General features: G+C 40.3%; 1 long non-coding RNA gene across 1 annotated transcript; it reads left to right on the top strand.

Annotated features, from left to right (window-relative positions):
• Positions 1 to 330: 330 nt before the first annotated feature.
• Positions 331 to 5605, top strand: LOC143690771 (uncharacterized). Its single transcript, XR_013179178.1, has 3 exons — positions 331 to 350; positions 2579 to 2623; positions 5496 to 5605. It is a non-coding gene; the product is annotated as an uncharacterized LOC143690771 (long non-coding RNA).
• Positions 5606 to 6124: the final 519 nt, after the last annotated feature.

The raw sequence follows: 6124 nt of genomic DNA, 5'->3' as shown, positions 1-6124 counted from the left end.
GGGAAACAGGGAAAATGAAGTTTTACAGAATGCTGCCTGTTTCTAAATCTGAAAGGCATGCTAAAAATAGCTTAAGAGACTGAGCTGCCCAGAGGCTTCATGGGTTGTCTGAGGAGAGGTCCTGTTTGGAGAATCTGCCCTTCAAAGATGCTCCCGGAAACAGTGCTGTGAGCTTGTGTTTGCTACACCCCTCTCTTAGACTGCCTTTCGTTTGCCCACAAGGAAGCTGTGGCATGAATGGACTGAGCTGTTATCCTACGGTAAGAGATATTCTCTCTCTGACAAATGCTGATCTTCCAGAAGGCAGATACAGAATGTGGGCTCAGATGCCAGACTCTCCTGAAGTTGAGGTCAACCGATAGCAAATGAGCGTTGGTCATAAATAACACCAATTAAAAAAAAGAATCCCTTTCTTTTTCCATTCCCACTGATACCAAACTCTTTAGGATCCTGAGTTTTTTCTTCTCTGGGCTATTTCTAGAGCCTCCCATCTGGGCCCTCTGTCTCCAGTTTTCCTCCCTCCAAACCATCCCACATGTGGATTCCAGAGTAATTTTTCTGTAGCCCAGTTCTGTTCAATTTATTTAATTGAATTGAAAAAAATCAACCAACCAACCCATTAACCAACCAAACATACAAATGCCCTTCTATGCCTCCATCTGTTATTGGATTAACCCAACCCCTTTAACCAGTCCTGTTAATCAGTTCTAACTTTCCAACCATACCAGCTACCTCTTACTCATCTACCCCGCTAAAAAAACCATACAGAGAGAAGAGGCATATCTTATTTTCCTATCTACATTGGGAGGGCAGAAACGTGTCATATCAATTTTTCTAAGCCTCCATGATGTTTAGCATAGTATTATGCCTATAATTGGGATTCATAAAATCGCCTTTGAATGAGGAATCGAGGAATTAATGAATCACTTCTGCCTTATTTTTGGAGCCTTGCTCTTTCAACCTAATGGCTATACTTTAAAGCATGTGAATCAGATCATTCAACATTCCTCCACTCTCCCCTCCATTAAAACCCTCCATTGACTTCTCATTTAGAACCAAGTCTCATATTTTTAAACAGGGCCTATTGGCCCATTGGGTCTGGCCCTTGCCTGCCTGTAACTGCCTCTTCCTCGCTGTGTCCTTCCGCATTCTTTTTCCCTTCCACACTCGCCTTCTTCTATGCCTACCCCCCACCCCTCAGCCCTGCCTCAGGATGTCAATACATGCAGTTTCCTCTGAGGGAAGCTTTTCAACCAGCTTTTGTCTAGCGAATTCCCTTCATTCCTTAGATTCAGCTGATAAGTCAGTTATCAGGGAAGCCATTCCTGCTGTCCAGACCAGGTCGGGTCCTCTGGTTAGTAGCACCCCTCGGGGTGCTCTGTGCCTCCAGCACAGACGTTATCACAATAGTAATTAATTATTTATAAAATTATTTGGACTGTAAGTTCCACCACGATAGGAATGGCAACTGACACCCCTCCCCCCACGCCCTCACCTCCCCCCCTCCACACACACACACACACACACACACACACACACACACACACACACACACACACAGTTTCTGGCACATCCCAGGCACCCAGCCGCTGGCTGAGAAGCCCTGACTTCATGTCATCAAATACATAGAAAATCCGGGGTTGGTAAGGAGAGCCTTTATTTGAAAGGATTGTTACAAAGAGGAAAAGGGGCTGCTATGGCAGAGGGACAGGGCTCTTACAAGAACGAGAACGCTCTGCCATGAGCTCCTGGAAAGTTAGGCAAAAAAGGTTTTGCTTTTGTAGAGAAGAAAGAAGGAGGTGTGGGGAAGTGGGATGAAAGTTTGGTGTGGTCCCGTAGCAGCCCTGAGATGGCTTACACTGAAGCAGCAAATTTTCTGGGAGACGTGTTAAAATTCAGACCTGGAAGAGGGAAAGAATCGTAAACAAAATTTGATAAATAAGCATTTTGTTCCAAATTTCAGCAGTGGGGACAGGCGCAGGTGGTTTGGCTAATCATTTATGAGGTGAAGATTAGGAATATTGGAGGGACCATATCGTAGGTAAATGCGGGGTATATGTGAGTCTTATCTAAGTCTTTTGGGGGTGTGGGGGTGTGGCTCGTTGTTTGCAGTTCTTTGCAGTTTTCCAGAATACAAAGGGTGGGGCAGATTTCTTAACCTTCGCTGTTTTCCAGGATTGCACAGTTCAGGCAAACATTTAACAGTTGTTTTTCTTCGTTATTTGGATTCCGTGTCTGCCAGTCCCATCTGGAGGTGGAGGACAAGTGCTCAGTTCATTTTGAGAATAACCATTGTATGACCTCTAATGTAAAAAACAGGCAAAGTTGCAAGCAGTGACAAGCTCTGCAAATACATAGCCATAGCTCCTAACCAGCATTCATCGATATTTACAGAGAGCTGAGGTCAGGGGCTAGTCTGCTTAGCACTGTTCATTTATGTGGGCCAATGTTGCCTCTAGACATAAAAAGAAATTGCTTGAAGAATACTAGATTTAATGCTAGTTTACCAACGCCTAGAATTTCAAATTGAATGCCAACACCTTGAAGTCAAGAACCGTTTCTTTTACTTCTTTTATAGGTAGCTCCAATGCTTTGCTCCTCATGGCAAAAATTGGGTGGAGAGGTATGTGCTGCTTTTTTTTTTTTAATGCAATTCGATTGAGATATATTCACACACCATATAACCCATCCCAAGTATACAATCAATGGCTCCTACACTATCGTCATATAGTTATGCATTCGTCATCACAATCAATTTTAGAACATTTCCATGACTCCAAAAAAAGAAACAAAAATAAAAAAGAAAATCCAAAATATCGCATACCCCCTTCCCCCCATTATTATTATTTTTTGTCTTTATTTTATAACTTACCTACCCATATGCTGGATAAAGGTAGTTTCAGCCACAAGTTTTTTTTACAATCATATGGTCATATGATAAAAGCTAATCAATTATACAATTATTTTGGATTACAGTTCAATAATTTCAGGTATTTCCTTCTAGCTAGTCTAATACACTGGAAACTAAAAAGAATTATCTGCATAATGAGTCGGCAGTTATAATAATTTATAAATCCTAATTTCTCAGTTACACCTCCTCCCTCTCATTTGATCATTCTGTTCATCTTCAGGGATATCTGGGCAATGACTATTTTAACTTCTTCACGCTGGAAAGGGGTGGTGACCTCATGGCATAGAGAGATTTCTTGGAGAGACTGGTATTTCTGAGTTTCAGGGCTTATCTGGTATAGAAACAACCTGGAGGCCTTAAGTTTCTAAAAAAATAATTTACTAAGAAAACTTTTATAGGGTCTTAGATAAAGCCCAGGGTATTCTTTAGGTTTTCAGGAGTACTGTTGGTTGGGGCTTGATATACTGTGGCAGTTTGCAATATCTGGCTGAAGCTTGCATAAGAATAACCTTAGGATGACCTCTCAACTCTATTGGAAATCTCTTAGCCACTGAAGCTTTATTTTATTTCATTTCTTTCCCCCCCTTTCAGTTAAGAAGTCATTCTAAATCCCATGATGCCAAGACCAGGCTTATCCCTGCAAGTCATGTCCCACATTGCCAGGGAGATTTACACTCCTGAGAGTCATGTCCCACGTAGGTGGGAGGGTAATGAGTTTATGTGCAGAGATAATTTAGAGAGAGAGGCCACATCTAAGCAACAAAAGAGGTTCTCTGGGGGTGACTCCTAGACATATTTAAAGTAGGCTTAGTTTGTGATTGCAGAAATAGGTTTTGTAAGGACAAGACTCAAGATTGAGGGCTTGGCTTATTAAGTTGGGAGTCCCTAATGCTTGAGAGAATATCAGGAATTCCCCAGGTGGAGAAGTTTAATTGTTTCATATTTTTTTTCTCCAGTTCCTCAAAGGGACTTTGCAAATACTTTTTTATTTTCTGCTCCAAATACTCTGAAATGTATCTGGATATTACATTAATCTGTACAGAATATCAAAATCTCATTATTAGAGTCCGTGAATTATGTTATTTAAATAAACTGACTGAACAGGTTAGATTAGACAGTGTGCTACAGAAAATTTAAATTTTGGACAAAATAAGCATCTCTTCATTTCATCTTACACAGAAGTTGAAGTTTAAAAATACAGACACTATCATCCTTTACCCTGTGTATTAGTTAGGGTTCTCTAGAGAAACAGAATCAACAGGAAACACTCGCAAATATAAAATTTATAAAAGTGTCTCATGTGACCGTGGGAATGCAGAGTCCAAAATCTGTAGGGCAGGCTGTGAAGCCAACGACTCCAATGGAGTCTGGATGAACTCCACAGGAGAGGCTCACCAGCGGAAGCAGGAATAGAGCCTGTCTCTTCTGAATCCTCCTTAAAAGGCTTCCAGTGATTAGATTAAGCATCATTCATTGCAGAATACTCTCTGCTTGGCTGATTACAAATGGAATCAGCTGTGGATGCAGCTGACATGATCATGATTTAGTTCTATGAAATGTCCTTATCACAACAGATAGGCCAGCACTTGTCCAACCAGACAAACAGGTACTTGGCCAAGTTGACACATGAACCTGACCATGACACCCTGTATTCTGCTTTACCTTAATCCTAGCCACACCAGCTTCATTTGTATCTTTAAGTGAAGTCTGGTCTCTTTTTGCTGTATGGCGTAATACTGACTTTCAGAGCTGCAGAACTCTAACTCTGAGTCTCAAGTGTCACAAACATACCTAAAGTTCCAGGAAACTACCAGGTTATGCACAAAGAGTACGACATCTCAGAATTTAGAAGTAACAGTTAAAACTTAGGAACATATGTGACTGCTGTAATAACTTACAATCTAGGAACCTTTACAACGAGCCTTATTGAACGTTATGTACTCCTTAATTACCAATTGCTCAATCTTTGCCACTTTCTGTCTCCTGATAAACTGTCCTCTCAAATTCAATTCTCAGAGTTTGCTCATTATAGTTAGGTTTATTAGTGAGACCATACAATATTTGTCCTTTCCTTTCTGGCTTATTTCACTCAACATAATGTCCTCAAAATTTATTCACCTAGTTGCATGCCCCACAACTTCAATCCTCTCTGCAGCCACACAATATTCCATTGTATGTATATACCACAGTTTGCCTTTTCACTCATCAGTGAATGTACCCTTACATCATCTCCATCCATTGGCAATAGTGAATAATACTGCCATAAACAATGGTATGCAAATGTCTGTTCATGTGCCTGCTTTCAGATCATTCAAGCGTATACCTAATAACAGGGTTGCAGGTTCGTATGGCAACCCTATACTTAGCCTCCTGTGAACTGCCATGCTGCCCTTCAGAGGGGCTGCACCACTCTACTTCCCTGCCCACAGTGAACAGGTCTTTATATCTCTCTCCATATCTTATCCATCACTTGTCTATTTTTAAAATTTTTATGATGTTTTATTCACACACCGTACAATCCATCCTAAGTGTACAATTGGTGGCTCCTTGTATACTAATATAGCGATGCATTTACTACCATAAGCTATATGAGAACATCTCCATTACTTCTGCAAAGAAGGAAGAAGAAGAAATAAAGAGAAACGAGAACAAAAACAAAAGTCGCACATCCCTCCCTTATATCCCCCTCTTACTGACATTTAGTTTTGCTATCATTCGTCTGTTGCAATTAATGAAAGAATATTACAATGCTGCTATTAACTATAAACCCTAGTTTACACTGATTATTTTTTTCCATACACCATCCCATTTTTAACACCTTGTAATGTGACATTCATTATCCCTCACATAAAAACTTTCTTATATTTGTACATTTAATTATCATCATTGTCCACTCTAGGTTTTGCTAAGTTATACAGTCCCAGAATTTATCCTCTATCTTTCCTTCCAGTGTCATACATGTCCCTAGCCTTCATCTTTCAACCATACTCACACTCAGCATTGTTCATTATACTTACAATATTGGGCTACCATCACACAGTATTGTACTATCCATTTCTGCATCTTTACAATTAACCTTATTGAACATTCTCTACTCCAGCATCAAAAGCCCAGTCTCTACCCTCTTTCTGTCTCCTAATAAACTATGTTCTCAACTTTAACTCTGAGTTTGCTCATTATATTTAGTTCATATTAGTGAGACCATACAGTATT

The sequence above is a fragment of the Tamandua tetradactyla genome, chromosome 7 (genome assembly GCF_023851605.1).
Source record: "Tamandua tetradactyla isolate mTamTet1 chromosome 7, mTamTet1.pri, whole genome shotgun sequence".
Taxonomy (NCBI): Eukaryota; Metazoa; Chordata; class Mammalia; order Pilosa; family Myrmecophagidae; genus Tamandua; species Tamandua tetradactyla.
Note: the sequence above shows the minus strand (reverse complement) of the source record. Positions and strands in the feature narration are given on the sequence as shown.